At 41.0% G+C, this 22162-nt stretch overlaps 1 protein-coding gene and 1 pseudogene across 9 annotated transcripts in view; both read right to left on the bottom strand.

Moving 5' to 3' along the window:
• Positions 1–22162, bottom strand: part of LOC107971330 (notch homolog 2 N-terminal-like protein A) — a 250005-nt gene that overhangs the window by 130849 nt on the left and 96994 nt on the right. For 5 of the 9 annotated variants that reach the window (XM_063815240.1, XM_063815241.1, XM_063815239.1 and 2 more), the window contains exon 1: positions 1782–1908. The exons of the other annotated variants lie outside the window; for them this stretch is intronic. The gene's annotated coding sequence lies outside the window, so the exon portion shown is untranslated. Of the gene's footprint in view, positions 1–1781; positions 1909–22162 lie in introns of those variants that run through there. 9 annotated transcript variants of the gene reach the window in all.
• LOC129137530 (uncharacterized) lies at positions 6–1909 on the bottom strand (annotated as a pseudogene).

Here is a 22162-nt window from a genome sequence, read left to right on the forward strand (position 1 = left end):
AGGTTATTCCTTTAGTCCTGCTTCATAGGTGAGGAGACTACATATCATGAAGATTAAGTTATTTACCAAAACAAGTTAATGATAGACCAAGGATTATTACCCTCAGACTGTCTCATTGATTATACTCCTCTCTATCCTAAAGCTACACTTAAAGCTTTCACTCGAAGAAAAAGGAAAAGCAAAAACACCATCATATATGCTCTTTATTAAATGCTTCAGAAACAACAGCTCTGCTTCATCACTACAAAGCCTCCTGGTCCACTTCTGAAATTCTTAGTGACCTAGACGTGTACGAAATTTGAACTTTCCAAGAAGTATCCAGTTGGTGCTGAACAACCCAGTACTATTTTCGGGTGATAAATAACCTTGTTCTCTTTTTAAACATCTGCGATTGACATGTCGACTGACTGTTAACAATGAACAAAGACCATATTTTTCTGAAGCTCATCATCTTCCTAACCTTTTGAAAACAGATGTAGTTCATGTACTAGTTTTTTGGTGAAGGTAAAAATCTTTATTCAGATTAGGCCCAGAAAAAGAAGGGGCTGCTTTCCGTTCAACAAATATGCACAAGACACCATCCCACTGGGAGCATCAATCTCAGAAGCAGTAAAACACAGCCTCGGCCCTGAAAGGACTTTCTGAACACCTTTGGAGTGTCATCCGTTTAATATACATTATTTTAATTAATCCTATTAGCTGGATAATTTCATTCCCATTTTATTGGTGAGTTCATATAGCAGAGCTGGATTTGAATCCAGGATTACAGAGCAGGGCTCCAAAGCCCAAGTTATTTCCACTAAAGGGTCTGAAGAAATGTAGAATCTAAAAGTGTGGGTGGGATGGGGAAGATATGATTTGATTCCCTTTCCTTGGTCCAACCGTGTTAGAAACATCCAACCATAAAGAAGCTTTCTAAGGAAGCCCTTTGAATTAACGTATCCACTTTTTCTCACCCGCCCGTGCCCCACCCCCAGCCATGCCAAAGGAGCAGCAAATGCTGCTGCCAGGTTGGAGGAATTGGTGATCGTCACACCACATTCCTGGGTCTGGACACAGCCTGAAACAGCAGCAGAGCTCCGCGCCTCGGAAATAACAGCAGCAGTTGAGATTTTTAAATCATGTGCCTCAGCATGCAGCCACACCAGTTGCCCTACTTCTCCTGCCTCCCCCTTTCAAAGACGCGAGCAGCACACCGGGCTCCTCCGGACTTTCGGTGGGGTTGGAGTGTCAAAACTCAGGCGCGCCGCAAAACCCCGTCCCCATCCAAACCAAGCCCACACACCCGGCCCATGTGCCGCCCCCTGGCAAAGGCGAGGCTGGCTGCGAAGGTGCAGGCCGTTTGGCTTGGCGGCCCTGCCCCCGCTCTCCACGCCAGAATCTGGCATTCCTTCGCTCAGCCCCTCCGAGGCCCGCCGTCGGCTCTCGCTCGACCCCAGGAAACGCGGAACCTGAAGGGCAAAACTGCCCATCTCCCTGCACCCTGGCACTACGAAAAAGGAGTTTCTGAGACTTGCTGCCGGCCTCCCTCCTGCCGAGGAGGCGTGTGAGGGGTCCCGGGCCGCGGGGAGCAGAGGCGGCGGGGAACCCCGGGGGTCGGCGGGGCACCACGGGAGGGGCCCCCGGCGATGTCCAAACTCTTGGGAACCCAGCGAGTGGCCTCGCTCCGCGCCGGCGGCCGAGCCTGGCCTTCCCACACAGAGAACGACCGAGGGGGAGAAGGGTCGCCCCAGGTGGCAGCCCCGGGCGCCGCGGACAGCGCCCCTCAGCCCGATACTCACCATGCGCGGGGGCCGCGCAGCACAGCCAGAGCGCCAGCAGCGCCCACAGCATAGCGGGGCGCAGGGCGGGCATCTTCTCGGTCGCCTCCTCCGCCGCCGCCGCCGCCGCCGCCTGGGCAGATCCACATGGGGAGGGGGTCCCGATAGAGGAGCCCCACTCTCTCCTCCCCTCCTCCTGCTTCAAAGGCTCAGGCCCTGGCGCTACGCTCCGAAGCCCAGGCGCAAATGCCTTGACTCCCCGCGCCCCGAGTCCGCCGCTCCTCGGCCGCCGCCTCACCCGCCGCCGGAAGTTTGGCTGAAACTTTCTCGGGTGTGCAACGAAGCAGCCTCGTGTGTCCTTCCGCCTCAGCCGCCTCCTCCCACCGCAAGCCCCGCCCCACTGTCGCCGCGGCCTCGGCCCAGCCGCCTTGGGCACCCAGGGGTTTCCCGCAGGAAGAAGCGCCGGCCCGAGCTCCGCGCGGAGGGATCTACTACGAGTCACTGGCAAGACCCTGTCAAAAAAAAAAAAAACAAAAAACTTACCTAGAAATTTCAAATCTTCTGCTATGCTTGAGATAAGCAGGAAAATTCATATAGGAATGCTCACTGTATCACTCCCTTAAAATCTTCTTTTAAGCATTTTATGCTAGGAGGTATTACACTTCAATTCCTAAGTAGGTGTGTACTTTTTGTATATAATGATGTATGAAAGGGTTGACCTGCATGCACCAAGATGTCTCCCCAATTTAACAGTATCATAAATTCACAACTGTGTAATTATCAAACCACAGTATTATTGGATGAGTCTCAGTGCTTTAGTCACTAAAATGGTTATGCAATTTTGAATATTTATTGACGTTGTTCTCAGAGACTGTTGAATTGTTTTTACTCACATTCTTATATTCTTCCTTCATGATTAGCCAAGACATTCTTGACAGCAAGATTCAGGCATACAGAAAGTTTCTACTTCAAAATATGGAAAATCTTCTTACCATCTAGGTGCAGATCATATCTAAGTCCCCCGAAGAAAAAGAAAATGGAAACTTTTCTTACTAAGTGGAATTCAAAATGGTTAACTATGAGAGAGGGGACATCAAAAGTAAGGAAGAGAAATCCCATTATAAAAAGTGTGCACAGGCCAGGCACAATGACTCACACCTGTAATCCCAGCACTTTGGGAGGCCAAGACGGGAGGATCGCTTGAGGCTAGGAGTTCAAGACCAGCCTGGGCAACATGTTGAAACCCTAACTCTACAAAAAATACAAAAATTAGCTGGGCATGGTGGTGCACGCCTATGGTTCCAGCCACTCAGGAGTGTGAGGTGGAAGAATCACCTGTGCCTGAGAAGTCAAGACTGCAGTAAGCCGTGATCACACCACTCCACCACTCCAGTCTGGGTGACAAAGTGAGACCCTGTCTCCAAAAAAAAAAAAAAAAAAAAAGCATTAAAAATCTCCTTCTAAGTAAGTAATTCATTGGGAGATAATTAATGGCTGGAAACAGGTATTTATAATGGAAGCATACATGGCCTTAACGATAGGGTTTGCTTCTGAAAACACTCTAATTAAAAAGGGGAAGAGTAATTTTATAGGAAAGTACAAATCAGTGGTGTGTATGTCTACCAGTGTGTGCAAAGAGACAGAGGTGGTAATTGCTGGACTCAGACCAGGTATCAGCAACAACTAAACATAATGACCTTATAAATATGCAGATAGGATTTCTGACAAAGCTAAAAGTACATCATTATTATTATTCATCAATGTGGAATGGAATGTGAAATTGGAATCAGCAGGTGAGGGGTGGTTGTACCTGAATATCCTGGATACCAACTTGTTTTTGTTTTTAATCATTCTAATCTCTGTTAAGAATAATGTCACATGACTACTTTATCCTCTTTCTCAGACCACTGATCCAACCATTTTTCTTTCACACTTTTGCCTCCTTTCCTCTTATAACAGGTACTAACAGTCTAAGCAGAAAAAGAAGAACAGATGGTGATAAGACCTAGAATGTTTACCCCATTAAGATCTATATCTGAATCCAGAAGGTACACCTCATTGCCGAGAAGAGCCCTGCAGACAGTTCACACCTCTGTTTCTTTTGCAAGATATAGCTACCTCAAAAAATCCTTTCTTGATCAAATTCTTATGGCCTGGAATCCTTGCTTTTCTGCTGATGACTGTCATTTTAGAGTACTTACTAAAGGCAATGGTTGGGGAAATAGATATTTTAAAAATAAGGGAAGAAGTGGGTAGGGTAAACCCAGGCTTACTTATGTAAACTCTGAGTGCTGAAGTTAGAAGACAACCTTTAAGATTAAAAAAAAAACAAAAACAAAAACAAAAAAAAAAATGGCAAAGTTAGAACACACAAAAGATAGTATAGTTCCTTACCCATCCACCACTTGGTTTTGAGGAGAAAAGGGAAGTAAGAAGAGTTGAAGAGAAGAAAAACAGAACAGAAGAGTGGGAAAGGAAGATGAAAGGGTGCTCTGGAGTACTATGCACCTGTTTAGAAGTGGGGAAGTAGCACAAACACTAGCAAAAGAAGAACCACCATGGAGTTCCTCCTTGCACATCTCTCTCCCCTCCTGAAGGCCTAGGGTGAGCCCACAGCATTGTTCCAGCAGTGAGGGAGTCTTCACTGCCCCCTGAGACTCTCTCACGGCTCTTAAGATACCTCCCTGAAGTCCCTCCAAAGAATTCAATGTGCCCCTAGTCTAAATCAGTTTCCTCCATCATAAATACTCATAGATGATGCAACAATAAAGCGTTAATAACGATAATGGCAACTTTGTGTGTCAAACATTGTATTAAGCACTTTACCTGCTTTATTGTTTGTAATGCTTCAACAGCTTATGAGTGGGTATTATTATTTCTACTTCACAGTGCAGAAAATGAAACCTGAGTAAGTTGTCTTAGATCACACAGCTGCTAAGCAGTGGCACAGGGATTTAAGCCCAGGTCCATCTGATCAACTCCGATGGCACATAATTGACCTCTGCATTGTCCCGCCTGCCCACAGGTCACTGCCTCAGTGATCCAGTCCCATCCGTTGTTTAGATAACTGAATAAGTTATCCTCGAATCATTTATTGTAAGCCTAGTCTCTCAAGTTTACTGTGAGTCAAGGGCTAGGTCATATACCTCTTTTGTGCTCTTCTATATCATGGCATCCAACCTCTTGCTTGTCAGCTTCCAACTCTGGATCAACTTAAGGACTTCTTTTCCTGGCATCTGCCCCTTATATGGGAGGTGTTCATACAATTCTACTGATTGTTTTCACCTTACAACTTTTTATTTTGAAATACTCTCTTCTAAGTGTTCCTAGTAAATTTTTTAAAGCCAGCAAGGAAAAAAAATTCTATTTATTGCCAACTAATTATAAACATTAAAACATCAATTTAAAATTTAAAGGAAAAATGACCTATAATACCACCACTAATAGCATTTTCATGTGTTTTATTCATTTGTTCTTCATATGTATGTTCTTACAGAGTTGTAATCAAGACATACATATAGTTTTGTTTTGTTTTGTTTTTTTAAGATGGAGTCTTGCTCTGTCGCCCAGGCTGGAGTGCAGTGGTGCGATCTCGGCTCACTGCAACCCCCACCTCCCAGGTTCAAGTGACTCTCCTGCCTCAGCCTCCCTAGTAGCTGGGATTACAGGCGCACGTGACTATGCCTGGCTAATTTTTGTATTTTTAGTAGAGACAGGGTTTCACCATGTTGACCAGGCTGGTCTCGAACTCCTGACCTTAGGTGATCCACCTGCCTTGGCCTCCCAAAGTGCTGGGATTACAGGCATGAGCCACCATACCTGGCCGACATACATATAGTTTTTATCCAGATTTCTTAGGCAATTCATATACCATAAATATTTTCCTTTGTTGTACATAGTTGCCATACATAGCATTGTTATTGTCTGCAAAATATTCCAGCCTTAATTAATATATAGAGCTAGAATACTTTCTATATTAGTATTGGGATCTGTATCCAGAAGTTGTCCATCTTATTTCAAAGACAGCCTTTGGGGACAATCCCTCCATACTTCTTTTATTGCCAATCACAATTGGATGAATAAGTGGACTCTTTCTTTGTCTTGAATCAGGGAGATGGATCAGCCCAAAAGAATCCCCTGCTGTTGTTCTCCAATCCCCTCCCTAGCATTTACAAGTCTTCACCTCTCTGCTGTAGCCTCTTTCCTTCTTTCTGTTCCCCATTTTCTTCCCAGCAAAAGGCTTCACTTCCTACTTCACTAAAGACATCTCCTAGTTCAAATATCACCTCCCCTGCAAAACCTTCCCTAGCCCTCACCATTTCTACACTGACAGGCCATCTAAGGACTCCCTACCATCTCCCATCTCAACCTCACAACTCATCACTTATGTACCCACCTTTACTTCCTTGTGTTGTATCTCAGAAAAAAAGAGTCTTTCCTTCTTTCAATGCTAATTCTTCAGCATTGGCCATTGATTTAATTCCCTTCTGCCTTCTCCAGGACCATTTTGCATTCAATACCCACTGATTCCCACTGTCTCATCATTCATCTTTCCCTCTCTACTGGCTTAATCCCTCAGCCAACAGTTTTCTTCCAGACACACACACACACACACACACACACACACACACACACACATTTTCTATTGTATTTCTATTTCAAATTCATCTTTCACTTCCAAACCTCTTAAAACAGTGGTTTGTCCCTTGCTGTTTTTATTTCTGCAATTTATTACAGCTTCCTCTTCTTACATTTATTGAGCACTTAAGATGTAAAAACAATATGGAAATAGAGATCGATAAAGCAGTCCCTACTCCCGAAGAGCTTCTAGTTAGTAGGGAAGATAGTAAACCAAATCAACACAACAAATAAAATATATTTTATGACATAAATATGTGCACAAGTATCCATGGGGGGCTGCCTGGAGGAAATTGGAGAGACTTCCTAGGGAGGTGACATTTGAGTTAGGCCTTGAACAATGAGTTCAACATTACCAGGCAGAGACTGTACATATATTGCACATGACTGACAGGAACAATTTATGCAGATAACTGAGAAACCATATTAATGATTACTTAGGAAATATCAAATAATTCAGGTGTCATCAGAGTAAGGAACGTCTGGGGAAGAGATGAAGAGTCATTTAGGCTAGTTGTTCTCAAACTTTAGCATTTATCAGAATCATCCAGAAGACTTGTAAAAATGCCAATTGCTAGGCTTCATTCCCAAAGTTTTGAAAGGGGTGTGGGTTGAGCCAGATAATTTACATTTATAACATTCTCAAGTGATGCCAGTGCTGCTGATCTAGGGACCACACTTTGAGAACCACTGGCTTAGTAATCCAGCTTCTGCTTCAGTCGTTATAGTGAAATTACTTTTAGATGTCACCAAAGATCTCCAACTGTCAAATGCAATGAACTCATTCTCAGTCTTCATTTTCCTTGATGAGTTTGCAGCATTTGACATCATTGGCAATTTCAGTGAGCTCTTAACTGTCTCCCAGCTTTTAGCCTCTCTTTTAGTCCATTCAGTACTCTGAAGCCCACAGGATTGTCCAAAATACAAGTATAAACCCATCACTTCATACTTAAAACTCACCAATGGCTCCCCATTCTCTACAGTTAGAGCCCAAACTGGACAGACTGGCATGGAAAATCGTTGGCATTCCGACCACATTTACCTCTCCCCCTGCTGCTGCCCAGGATTGCATAGCCTTTGTTCCAGGCACATCAAGCTACCAGCCAGTCCCCAGACATGCTGTGGGCTCATGTCCTCTTCACCTTCATATGTGCACTTCCCTTTGCCTATAATGCCCTTGCTGCCTCCCCTCCCCTATCCCATCCTCCCCTGGATCCATAGTGATATAGTTGACCCATAGTGATATATGGTTTGGATGTGTGTCCCCTCCAAATCTCATGTTGAAATGTGATCCCCAATGTTGGAGGTGGGGCCCAATGGGAGGTGTTGGATCTTGAGGGCAGATCCCTCATGGATGGCTTAGCGCCATCCCCTTGGTGATAAGCAAGTTCTCACTCTTTTAGTTCACAGTAGACCTGGTTGTTTACAAGGAGCCTGACACCCCCCGCTCTCTTGCTCCCTCTCTTGCCATATGACACACTGGCTCCCCTTTGCCTTCCAGCATGAATGTAAGCTTCCCAAGGCCCTCACCAGAAGCAGATGCCAGCACTCTGCTTCACCTACAGCCTGCAGAACTGTGAGCCAAACATACCTCTTTTTTTCTTTTTTTCTTTTCTTTCGTGACAAATTCTTGCTCTGTTTCCCAGTCTGGAGTGCCCTGGTGCAAGCTCCGCTCACTGCAACCTCTGCCTCCCAGGTTCAAACAATTCTCATCCCTCAGCCTCCTGGGTAAGTGGGATTACAGGCTTGTGCCACCACACCCAGCTAATTTTTCTATGTTTAGTAGAGACAGGCTCTTGCCATGTTGGGGAGGCTGGTCTCAAACTCCTGACCTCAAGTGATCCACCCGCTTCAGCCTCCCAAAGTTCTGGGATAATAGATGTGAGCCACCAGTCCTGGCCAAAATAAACCCCTTTTCCCCTTAAATTACCCAGTCTCAGGTATTCCTTTATAGCAATGCAAAATGGACCAACACCTATGGAATTTTGGGTGAAGGCCTAGCTCCAATGTCATCTTCTCTCCAAAGCCTTCCTCAGCTTCCTGGCTCCTTTCCCTGAGGTCCTCCACGGTTGGTTTCTATGTATTATACATACCACTTAACAACTAGTTGAACATGTGATTACTATATGGGGACTTGCTTCAGTCTCTGAATCTTACTCTGAATCTATCTTGTTATTTTTGTTATTCTCATAAAAGTCTTTCAATATAGGTGTATTGAATGAATGTTGGGAACATAGTACACATTTGATAAATAATGATTTGAGTAGGCACTTGCTGCTTACCCAGTGGAACAGGCAAGCAGGCAAAGAGGAGGAGGAGGACACAAAGAGAAACTATGTTAATGAGCAAGAATCAAATGTGCCACCTCACAGCCTCCTGACTCCCTGCCTTAGAGGGTGAACCACAGGCACCCTCTTCCCATGATTCCCTCTTCTTTGATGACACAGTGATTTGTCAGCTCTGTGGACTGGAGAGTTATGCAGCTGCCTTTCTCGCTTTCAACAAAGTACTTGCTGGAGGACTTATCCAAAGCTGAGAAGCAACACCTGTGGGGACTGGGCAGGAAACACTTTAGTAGTTTGTCTTGGTGCATGCACCACAAGCAGACAGCCATTTGCCTTCCATTTAGTTTCTGCAACTGAAGGAATACTGGGGGATTCTCTGCCGCCAGGAAGAAGAGAGCCGCCCCCCCCCCCCACCATCCATTCTTCCTCTCTCTCTCTTCCTTAGTCTTACCCCTGCACATTCTGATTGTTGTGGTGACCAGATCCTGCGGAAATAAAACAGGCCTGAGTTCCTATGTGGCTGGGCTGTATCCTCCTCCTTCTCTAATAAAGCTGTGACGTTAAGGAAGCCCTATCAACTAATGAGCTCAGAATGCCCATGCCTTTTGTCACCTAGCCTTTCCCCATCTCTGTGCAAATGGCTACTAGAACAGCCATTTATAAAGTGACAACTATGTGTTGGGTGTTTTGCATACATGATCTCATTACATCCATACAACATTCCTGCAAGAAAGATATCTTTATCTCCATTTAACAAATAAAGATACTGATGCTCAAAGAAGTCAAATAACTTATACAATGTTGACAAGCTAACAAGTGGTAGGGGTCAGATTTGAACCTATGTTGCAACCATTTTAGAGTCCTATATGTTTTCCATTATTTATATCATCTTGGAGAACTAAAAAAGGTGAAAGTTACAGAGTCAGCCAATGTCATAGCAGGAATTAAATTCAAGGTGTTCTGATTTCCAGGGCAGCCTACAAATATCCACCATATTGAAAGAACTGTTTGAATGGATATGTTTAATGTTCCAAGAATTTATGAAACTTAAAAATATATGTTGATACTACAGTTTGAAAAGGACCCAGAATTGGAAAAGCTGCTTGTTCATGAGTGTCCCTTGTCTCTACTGTCCTGTAGTCAGTGCCCCCTCAAAGTTGGATGCATCTGAGTGGAGATGCTTTTCTGTCACCTAAAGTCACACATTTACCTTTGATCCAGACCCTCCCCAGAAGCAGTGCTTTTGAAATCTCTTCTCCTCTTCTTTTTGTTTGACAAAATATAAATGATAGTTTATTTCTAGAACGATGCCAAATCCAATAAAGCAATGATGGAGTTGTGTTTTGTTTTCTGGTCAAGTTGACACCATAAAGTGGGTTTTCCTGAATATTTCCCTGTTCCACTGGTGTTCTTGGCATTGTGAATAAACAGAGCTGGTGATAACATCCATCATAGAGTTAAGCACATTGAGTGGGTGATAAAGTCAACAAGAAGCTGAAACAAGAATTACCACGGATAAGCTGCCAAGAGTTGGCTGTAGATTCTAAGTGGACACTGTGGCTCATTCATCTTCGCCCTTCAGCTTTCCACCCCAACATCATCCCTGCCTCAGCACTCATGACAAGAGTAGGAAAGTAGGAGAGAAGGAAAGCACAGGGATCAAGTACAGGGGACAAATACATAGCATTGATCTGCCTGAGATAAAATTTAAAGACGCAGTAGTAAATTCTTAATGAGTACTGAGAGAGAACAAAGAAAAATGTTGTGGGTTTTGTTGTTGTTGTTGTTGTTGTTTTTTGAGACAGAGTCTCCCCCTGTCGCCCAGGTTGGAGTGCAGTGGAGCGATCTCGGCTCACTGCAAGCTCCGCCTCCCAGGTTCATGCCATTCTCCTGCCTCAGCCTCCCGAGTAGCTGGGACTACAGGCACCCGTCAACACACCTGGCTAATTTTTTGTATTTTTAGTAGAGGCGGGGTTTCACCATTTTAGCCAGGATAGTCTCGATCTCCTGACCTTGTGATCTGCCCACCTCGGCCTCCCAAAGTGCTGGTACTACAGGTGTGAGCCACCGCACCTGGCCGAAAAACACTTTTTAAGTCAAAATGAACCAACTAACAAACAAAAGTCATATTCCAGAAGTGCAAGTAGACACAAATGATCACTGGGCTTCTTTTAAGCAACATTCTGTTTTCTTGTCCTAACCTATCTCAAGCTAAGGAAATTCTAGGGTCTATTGTTCAAAGACTTGAAATGTTTTCCTTGGATTATTCCCACTCTTATATTTTTCTTGCCTCTTTCCAAAAGTGCGTTAAAAATGTCCAGGTTTTTTAACTCATTAAGATGCTCATCAAGCATCTTAATGAGTTAGTCACGATTACAGCTGCATCTTTTAAATTACTCAAACTGTTGAAAGGCTGCCATGAAAGGAGCTTCTACAAACAAAATCTGGGCTGTGTTTCTCATTATCTTATGTTGCAAAAAGTGAATGAGGAGTTACTTCCAAAACAGTAATTAGCATAAAGGCTGCTGAAGCAGAGGAGAGATAGGTGCGCTACTGTCTCAATGGAAAATGTCGCTGTTTTTTCTGCAAGGAATATGTACATTACTACTAAAGGAGAAGCTCTTTGCTAACAAATGTGAAAGGGTTTCACACAGTTCATGGCACATAATAAGTGCTCATAATTTGTTTGCTTCATCGGAATTCTCTCTGTAGTCTACTTCTCAGTCAAATAATCAACTGTGACTACCTCCATTTCCTCACAATCCAGTCTCCTTATGTTCCTTCTGTTACAGGAATTGCAGCCTCATCACCTATCACAATATTTCTCAACCCTTTTCTTTTCATTATTGCCTTCCTAAGGAGGCTTTTCAGATGTTTTTAAAAATTGCTCTCCTCTATCAAATTTTGGTACCATAGTGTGATGGTTAATTTTGTGTGTCAACTTTAGCGGGCTACGGATTGCTGAGATCACTGGTAAAACATTATTTGTGGGTGTGTCTGGGAGGGTGTTCTTGGAAAAGGTTAGCATTTGAATTGGTAGAGTAAGTAAAAGATCACCCTTGGCAGTGTGAGTGGGCATCATGCAATCCCTTGAAGGCCTGAATAAAACAGAGAGGTGGAGGAAGCACAAGTTCACTCTCTCTTCTGGAGCTGGGACATCCATCTCCTCCTGCCCTTGGATATCAGTAGTGTTTCTGGTTTTGGGGCCTTTGGACTTGGACTGGGACTTACAGGACTGGCTCTCCTGGTTCTCAGGCCTTCTGGCTTGGACTGGAGTTATAATACATCACTGACTTTCCTGGGCTTCCAATTTGCAGACAGCTGATCATGGGACTTCACAGGTTCCATAATTGCATGAGCCAATCTCTCGTAATAAATCTATTTCTGTGTATCTATATATAATATATGCTATCAGTTCTGTTTCTCTGGAGAGCCCTAATACACGCAGATATATTGTGATATCAGTTTATGCATTGTATGTATATCTGCACTTTGTACATTTAAAAAATTAAGTTGTTTTTTATCCCCCAAGATCAATTCTCACTCCCATTGAGAATGTGCAACCTATCAGACCACAGCAGACTGATTCAGGACACAGCAGAAGCAGATCACAGAAATAGATGCTAGACAATTGATTTGGGCAAAAATCAGTGCAGATGTATCATCTCATGAAATCCTCATGACAAAATAATGAGGTGGAGCTATTATTGTTCCCCTTTTGCAAATGTGGAAACTAAGTTTTAGAGTAGGTAATCTGCCTACAAGTTTACACAGCTAGAATGTGCAGAGATGGGATTCTGAGGCTTGCTCAACTCTGAAGCAAATGTCCAACCCGCTCTACTTGGCTGCTGACCATGAACACACTTCATGAACTCTGAAGTACGAACAAGGTACACAGAGTGTAAGATTTAGTCCTTGTCCTTAAGTCTAAATTCAAAATATGTTTATCTATAAAGCGTATTTTTCTGTTTTTGTTTTTTGTTTTTGTTTTTGTTTTTGTTTGAGATTGAGTCTCGCTGTGTCAGCCAGGCTGGAGTGCAGTGGCATGATCTCAGCTCACTGCAACATCCGCCTCCCGGGTTCAAGCAATTCTCTGCCTCAGCCTCCTGAGTAGCTGGGATTACAGGCGCCCGCCACCACACCCAGCTAATTTTTTTGTTGTTTTTATTTTTAGTAGAGATGGGGTTTCACCATATTGGCAAGGCTGGTCTTGAACCCCTGACATCATCATCCACCTACCTCAACCTCCCAAAGTGCTGGGATTACAGGTGTGAGCCACCATGCCCAGCCTATCTATAAAGTGTAAAAGTCCAACAAAGTAGGATTTGGTTAGAATGAAAAGGTGGAGAAAGAACTTCAATGTTAGTTTCCTTATCTTTAGTCCCTTACAACGGTATATGATTACTGGAAAGAGCACTCGGTTAGCAAGAAGAAAACCAGTTCTGTCCCATACTTGCTCTCAACTTTAGGCACTTCATTTAAGCTGTTTACTCATCTATTAGGGGTCCTAATGAATGAGCTCTAGAGGGTCTTTTTGCCTGACAATCCTCAAACTCCATTCTCAAAACTTCCTGCAATCGGGAGTCTCCCTCCCCTCCATGGAGAGGGCGGGACAGAGGCATGTAGACAGGGAGGCGATCCTCAGGTCAGCTAGGGCTTACTCAAACAAGGTCCTGTGGGGGCAACAGGGAGAGTGGATGGGGACTCAAGCCAGAGCCCTGGTGGGACGGGCCGGTAATTATAAGGAAACATTGCAGAGAAAGTTTCTGTTGTGGTTGTTCCCTTTGTTTACTTTAGGCAGTTCTGTCATTTTTTAACTGACCCTTCCCAGATGAGATAGTCAGTTTTCAGCTGGGTAAAGTCAGGGCCTTGCAACTGATGGGGTATTTGAATCCTCTGTGGCTCAGTTGATGGAGGGAGGCCAGGGCAGCTGAAACTCCCCCGCCCTTTCAGGGAAGTGAAGCTGGGGCTACAAACTTGCTGACAGTGGCTGGTGGCCTGTAAACCCAAACATCCTCCTCTCCTCCGTCTCGGTGTAGCAATGTGAAAAAAACAAAGCCACGAGCTTTCCAGAGCAGGGGAAGGCTCTAGCCAGATTCCCTTCCAGCTACTCCCTCCTGCACTTCGGCCCACAGCCACATGGTACAAGGTTATAGTTACAGTTGAAAACTGCTGACGTCTACTTTTTGGTTGTTGTACAAATAATAATTAATAAAACACATACAAAAAAACACACTTTTCTTCATGGCTAAATATTCACATAGTTGATTCAAACCTAAATATGCATACTTGCTTTTCTTTTCCTGTTTTCTTAAGTTTGAATAATAGTCATGTAGCTGTTTAAGAATCAGACAGAAGGAAAACTCATCTCCTTAGTACTTTTCTTAAATTGTCCAGTTTCTTTTGGCCTCTGAATACCAGAGTCTTTTATGTGTAAGATTAGAAACATCTGGCCAGCCTATCTGAGTAAGGCTGAGCTAAAGTGGGATGAAACTAGGTAGAATGGCCTGCCTTTCTGAATTATAGAATTTTAAGCATTGATGGGACTCAAACTTACTAAATTCTACCTCTTCATTTTGCAGATGAAAAGACAGTCCCAAGAGGTTAGGATTTGCTTAATGTCACACAGCCTGTATCAGAGGTGAACCCAGAACCCAGGTCTCCATACTCCTAGTCTGGCGCTGTTTTTATATATATATCCATGCTTAGAGAGGACTTGTGTATTAAAATTTTTTTATAAAAGTGCATCATCCCTGTCTTTGAAACACCCAATTATTTTGCAGTTCTTACCCACTGTGTATATATTCTTTAGGAGAAGAGAGAGAGTTAACGTTCATAGAACACCTATTATGTGCCAGGTTTTTCCTACATCTTCTCATTTAATTTTCACCATGCTATGAAGGAGGTATTATTCTACCTGTTCCACAGATGATAAAACTGAGAGGTTAGGTACACTTGCCGAAGTTCACATAACTAGGAAGTAGTGGACTCAGGATTCAAATCCAGATCTCTCTCATCTGCAGCTCCCAGACTGTTACACCACATTGCCACAGCCACTGTGCACATCACAGCTTACAGTAACTTACTTTCCACTTTTCAAATTATGACCCAATTTTCATAATCACTACTTTTGTGGATGTATTCACTCATTCAGTAAATTATTTATTAAGCAGCTACTCTGTGCCAGGAATAGACAAGACACTGAGGATATAGTAGTGAGCAAAATACATAAATCCTTGCTCTCATAGAGCATGGGCTGCAGGGGGAGGAATAGACAACAGCCCAGAAAAATAAGTCAGGTAAAATGATAAGCGTTGGAAGAATAAAGCAAGGAAGAACAGGATAGAATCAGCGAGACTCCGTGGGCGTAGGACCCTCCGAGCCAGGTGCGGGATACAATCTTGTGGTGCGCCGTTTTTTAAGCCGGTCCGAAAAGCTCAATATTCGGGTGGGAGTGACCCGCTTTTCCAGCTCCAGTCAGCCCGGTCAAGCATGACAGCAACTCAAACTCGGCAAACTTCCAAGACGTGGAGGACATGCCTGACAGATGTGCCTTGGAAGCGTCTGAGAGTCCAGGTGAGCCAAGGCATCATTCATGGATAGCAAAGGTCTGCCCCTGCAAGGTGTCTTAAATGGAATCTCATCAGTAGGAGCTGAATTTGGACAAATTAAGAAATCCAAAAGATGCGATTTGTTTATCACTATATAAAAGCATTGTTGTTATTGGTCAAGTTATTAGGCTGTAGTGGATTTGCTAATACTTTAGCCAACATGTATTAAAGTGATTTTAATACATGCTGATTGCAATGCAATACATACTGATTGAAAATATTCATATTCATCTAATTTTAGAAAAATATTGCCTAGATCATTCTCTATTCCTGTTTCTTACTTTTTCTGTTAATATTTCCAACAGGGAATGCCAGTCCACAGACACAAATTTAATACTGCTTTAAATTTTCTCCTATCCTTTTAGTCCCTGAATTATATAATAAACAATGTTAAAACCAATGTAGTACACAATACTTACAAATTTAATACTGCTTCAAGGTATTTAATCTAAAATTTTACCAACTTTGATTTGTCTGGTTAGGATATTTTGTTTTAGTGGATATGCTTTAATTCGGATCAATTACTTCAGTAAATCTCATCCCTAAGCATGAAATGTTGTCAACAAATACCCAGTTCCATTTAGTTATCAATTAGCCCAAATAAGTGATACAAAGTATAACAGTGACCAACCTGGTACTGTTGCGTTAATTTGAACTTCTAATGACATTAGCCTCAAGGCTAATGTCTTTAGCTAAAGGTTGATCTTGTTGGCCATATAGATGTGAACTAGGGAAGGGGAATCAACTTACAGCATATCACAATTGATCCTTATTAAGTATAAACTCTTGTAGGTCTTTTCCCAGAAAGAAGCTTGACTAGCAGGAATTCTAAAACTGAAATATATCAAACAGCATAAATAGGAATAGACATAAAGTGCTCTTCTATTAAAGCGTTTGGTGATCTATTTACTATGATTTATATTGTACAGTTCCTCGATTTACAGAAAATCATCAAAATTATTAATCTACATATCTTATGTATATAAATATTGCCTAATCCATAGAAAAAAGGATATAAAGTATTAAATATGTGATATATAGCTATATCTATCTATCTATGTATCTAATAGGGAAGTTCAAGTCACTTCAATTGAAGAAACATATCTCTGAGCATAGGAGCAGCCTCAGGTCCTATGGTGGGATGCAGTGGACAGGAGAGGGGGAAATTAGAAAAGAGAACTATATCATTGAAAAAGGGATATAAAGCATTAAATATATGATATATAGCTATATCTATGTATGTATCTAACAGAGAAGTTCAAGTCACTTCAATTAAAGAAACATTTTTGAGCATGGGACCAGCCTCAGGTCTTATGCTGGGATGCAGTAGACAGGAGATGGGGAAATTAGAAAAGAGAACTGTGTAATTGAAATGACAAGGGCTGCACCCTTAAGGAACTTATAATTAATGATGATCTGAATAAACATACCAGGATAAAGATGTCAAATGAGTGTGACTCCCTTAAAGTAAATTAAAGTGTGCATTCTTTGTTTCCTAAAATATGATTTTACTGCTTGAAATTACATTTGAGTTGAACTTTAGAAACTAACATAGCGTTAATATGAATAATCATGGAAAATTATTATCCTTTGAAAACTGATAAATATATTCCCCCTCCTTTAGAAACAGTCAAAAGCCACTTCAAACAAGTTTCAAAATAAAGGAAGGTAGCAAGTTAGGCGATGGATTATATTTTCTTGCTTGTTGTATACCAGTTGTCAAGGACATTATAAGGACTCCCAAAAGCATTTTGAAGGATGGCAATATCAAATAAGTGTATGTCCTCTCAAATGAGGCATTTTTAATTGTTAAAACCTATTTGGACCCTCAGGTTATGATATGTTTATGAAAAATAAGCTTCATTATTTTTATCGCTACATCCTATTATTGCCTTTTAGAAACAAGAATAACAATAGGTTTTAATAGTTGCCATACTTAGCATTTATCAGGTCTAATGAAACCAATATTGAATCTCTGATAAATATTTTCTGATGTTACTAGCTATGGGAAATTAGAACTGGCAAAACCCTGACATTACTAAATGGAAATGTTAGGATTTTTCGGCATCGCATGTTAGAATCTCTAAAATTTAAACATTCCTGTTAAATGACTAAGGTTTGCTTTTATCAATATGAATTCTGAAGGCCAATATCATACCCTTAACTATGAAAGCTTTTAATTCCTAAAAATAGTTTTAGAGATATTCAAGCAATGCTCTCCTAATATCCATACGCAAGTGTGTTTATGACACAAATTCACTAGTCTGTTTAAAAATGAATTCTTTATATTGACTGGTGTTCCACATATTTCAGTAATTTCTGTTATGAGAGGACTTGAAATAGCAAATTGCCACACAGTTAACTGGATAGACCACATATGTGGTGATCATAACCACTTGGTACTACACCCAGAAACTCAAAATTGTCTTTCTCCTGATGAGATATGGGTGTCCTTTTGTACGTCTAGCCCTAGGTAACCAGTGGAGTGATTATATTAGCAAATGTGTTTGTATCCAGAGTCTTCCTGTCATTGTAATAAAAAATTTATTTAAAAAAAAAAAAAGAAGAACAGGATATGCTAGAGGCTGAGGGATGGGAGGAAGATAGCAAGTTTAAATACGATTGTCAGGAAAAGAAAGTATCATTGGTTACATTTGAACAAAGATCTGAAGGCAGTGAAGGAAAAAACTAATGGATATCTGGGAGAAGAGACTCTGAGGCAGAGGGAAGAGTCAAAAGTCACTGGCGCAGGAGGAGGCCTGGTATATTCAAGAAACAGTTAGGAGGCCTATATGTTCAGAATGGAGTTACAGGAAGAAAAATATCAGATGAAGTCACAGATGGAGGCCAGGTGAGGTAGGGCCCAGGACTAATCAAAGACATTGGCTTTTATACTAAATGAGAAGGAGCCATGGAAACTTTTGAGTAGTGGATGACACATTTAGGTTTTCTTTTTTAAATTTTAAATACATTTTTATTTCAATAACTTTTAGGGTATAAGTGGTGTTTTGTTACATGGATGAACTGTATAGTGGTGAAGTCTGATATTTTAGTACCCCTGTCACCCAAGTAGTATACATTGTACCCAATATGCAGTTTTTTATCCCTCACCTTCCTCCCAACCTTCCCCTGTCTGAATCTCAAATGTCCATTATACCACTTTGTAAGCCTTTGTGTACCCATAATTTAACTGCCACTTATAAGTGAGAACATATGGCATTTGGTTTTCCATTCCTGAGTTATTTCACTTAAAATAATGGCCTCCAGCTCCATCCAAGTTGTGCAAGACGTTATTTCATTCTTTTTTGTGGCTGAGTAGTATTCCATGGCATATATATACCACATTTTCTTTATCCACTAATTGGTTGATGGGCTCTTAGGTTAGTTCTATACCTTTGCCATTGTCAATTGTGCTGTGATAAACATACATGTGCAGATATAATGATTTATTTTCCTTTTTGATATAATGACTTATTTTCCTTTGGGTAGATACCCAACAGTGGGATTGCTACTTTTAGTTCTTTGAGAAATCGCCATACTGTTTTCCATAGATGTTATATTAATTTACATTCCCACTAGCAGTGTATAAGTGTTCCCTTTTCACCGCATCTGTGACAACATCTATTGCTTCTTGGATTTTTAATAATGGCCATTCTGGTTGGGGTAAAGTGGTATCTCATTGTGGCTTTGATTTGCATTTCCCTGATGTTCAGTGATGTTGAAATTTGTTCCATGTTTATTGGCCATTTGTGTATCTTCTTTTGAGAAGCATCTATTCATGTAAATTGCCCACTTTTTAATGGAATTATTTGGGGTTTTTTTCCTGCTGATTTGTTTGAGCTCCTTGTAGATCCTGGATATTAGTCCTTTCTTAGATGGATACTTGCAAATATCTTCTCCCATTCTGTGGGTTTTCTCTTTACTCTGATGATTATACATTTTGCTGCACAAAAGCCTTTTAGTTTAATCAGGTTCCGTTTATTTATTTAAATTTTTGTTGCATTTGCTTTTGGGGTCTTAGTCATAATTTTTTGCCTAGGCCAAAGTCCAGAAGAATTTTTCCTATGTTTTCTTCTAGAATTGTTATGGCTTCAGGTCTTATATTTAAGTCTTTATTCCATCTTAGGTTGATTTTTGTATGTGGTGAGAGAGATGGATCCAGTTTCATTCTTCTATCCAGTGGCTATCCAGTTTTCACAGAACCATTTACTAAATAGGGTGTCCTTTTCCCAATTTATGTTTTTGTATGCTTTGTTGAAGATCAGTTGGTTCAAAGTATCTGGCTTTACTTCCAGGTTCTCTAGTCTGTTCCACTGGTCTATGCATCTACTTTTATATCAGTACCATGCTGTTTCGATTACTATAACCTTGTAGTATAATTTGAAGTTGGGTAATGTGATGCCTCCAGATTTGTTCTTTTTGCTTAGGATTGCTTTGGCTATTTAGGCCCTTTTATGATTCCATATGAATTTTACATTTAAGTTTTTAAAGGACTGCTAAGGGTGCTGTGTTGAGAGTAGACTGGGGGTGGGGAACAAGGGTGAAAGCAGAAATGCCAGTTGGGAGGCCATTGCAATAATTCAGATGAGGAATAATAGTGACTTGATCCAGAGTAATACAGAATGCAGTGAAAAGTGATGCAATTCAGAGTATATTTTGACAGTGAAGCTAGTATTATAATCTGCCATCTTTACATGCCATGATGTCATAAAACATGCTTCTATTTTGGTGATTTAGGCTGTTCCTGTTTGCACTATTATAGGTAATATTTTCATTAACATTCCCACTCACACTTTTTGCATGTCTTATTTCCTTACATAAATTCCCAGGAGTTGGATCGCTGACTTGAAGATGTGATCATCCTTATGACTCTTGCTACAAGTTGTCATATTACTTAGTAGGTTCCACCCATAGTACCTTAGGGATCTTTAATTTGAAATGCTCCAGAATTCCTCCCCCATCCCCAGGATCTCTAACCCTCTCTCCCACTATGGTTTTCTTCTTTTTCTCTTTCTCCTCTTTCTCTTTTTGGGGAGCTTATAAAAGGGAAGGGTAACAAAAATGGACAAAAGTTAGGGCTGGCCACAGGGAGAGGTAAGGAAAGATACAGAGGAATTTCTTCATTTTTTTTCTGTCTTACAGCCCTGAGAAAGGCCCAGCTGCTTCCCTTAGTTGGATGAAAATCTTCTTCTGTAAGAATCAACAAGCTAACAATACTGCTTACTTAGAGACCTTTTTGTCTTCTGGGGAGATCAATGGACTTTACAATTTCAATTATCTTTCATAATATTCCCTGGTGTTAGAACAAACTGCCTCCTCTGAACAAACATTCCTCTCACCAGGGTGGGAAGTTTACCAAACATTGTGGCTCCTTTATTCCCCTCCTCCATCAGGTTGGTCCCCCTTTCAAATGACCCATCCCCCATCACCACAACTCAAAAATGTACCTGCTCAGTCCTCTTTATCCAATTTCATCCTAGGTTGGAAAGAAAATATTTTAATTGTTTCTTAGAAGTGAGGGTTTTTAATGAATTTTAGAATCAACTTGCCAATTTCTGCTGCTCTTAAAATGTATATGGAAATGCATGGGACTCATAAAAGCCAAAACAATGAAGAACAAAGTTGGTGGATTCACACTTCCCAATTTCAAAACTTACAACAAAACTACAGTAACAAAGACAGTGTGTTACTGACAGAAGGATAAACATACAGATCAATGGAACAGAATTGAGAATCACAAATAAACCCTAACAGTTACAACCAATTGATTTTCAACGAAACAGCCAAGACAATTCAATGGGGAAAAAAATGGTCTTTTCAGCAAGTGGTGCTGGGCAACTGGATATCCACATGCAAAAGAATTAATCTGGACCCCTAAGATTGTACACAATAATTAACTCAAAGTGAATCATAGGTCTAAATGTAGAAGCTAAAATATAAAACTTTTAGAAGAAAACTCTTTTGACCTGAGTTAAGCAGTAAATCTTTGTGACTTTGAGTTAGGCAGTAATTTCTTTGATGCAACATCAAGAGCACAAATAATAAAAGAGAAAAAAAGTTGATAAGTTGAACTTAATCAAAATAAAAAACTTCTGCGCTTCAAAGGACACCAACAAGTGAAAGAACAGCCCCGCAGAATCGGAGAGCATATTTGCAAATTATACTATCTGATAAGGGACTAGAATATAAAAAACACAAATCAATAAGAAATGACAAATGATCTAAGTTGGGAATGGGCAAAGGATTACAAGATATTTTTTTAAGAGAAAAATATGCAAATAAGCACATGAAAAGTCACTAGGAAAATATAAATCAAAAGCACAATGAGATATCCATTTTCACCCACTAGAATGGCTATAATAATATAGGCAGAAAATAATAATTGTTGGTAAGGATGTGGAGAAATTGGAAAGCTCGTACACTGCTAGTGGGAAAGTAAAATGGTGTAGCCACATTGGAAAAGTTTGACAGTCCCTCTAAATGCTAAAAATAGAGTTACCATATGACCCAGCAATTCTTTTATCTTGGGAATCTACCCAAAAGCAATGAAAACATATTTCCTTACAAAAACTTGTGCACAAATGTTCACAGAAACTTTATTCACAATAACCAAAAGTAGAAACAACCCATTTGTCATCAACTGATGAACAGATAAACAAAATGTGAAATATCCATACAATGAAATATTATTTGGCAATAAAAAGGAATGAGGTACAGATAGATGCCACAATATAGATGAACCTCAAAAACATTCTGCTGAGTGAAGGAAGCCAGTCACAAAAGACCACATATTATATGATCTCATTTATATAAAATGTCCAGAATAGGCAAATCCATAGAAACAGAAAGCAGATTAGTGTTTGTCTAG

Source organism: Pan troglodytes, chromosome 1 (genome assembly GCF_028858775.2).
Source record: "Pan troglodytes isolate AG18354 chromosome 1, NHGRI_mPanTro3-v2.0_pri, whole genome shotgun sequence".
In the NCBI taxonomy this organism is placed as follows: Eukaryota; Metazoa; Chordata; class Mammalia; order Primates; family Hominidae; genus Pan; species Pan troglodytes.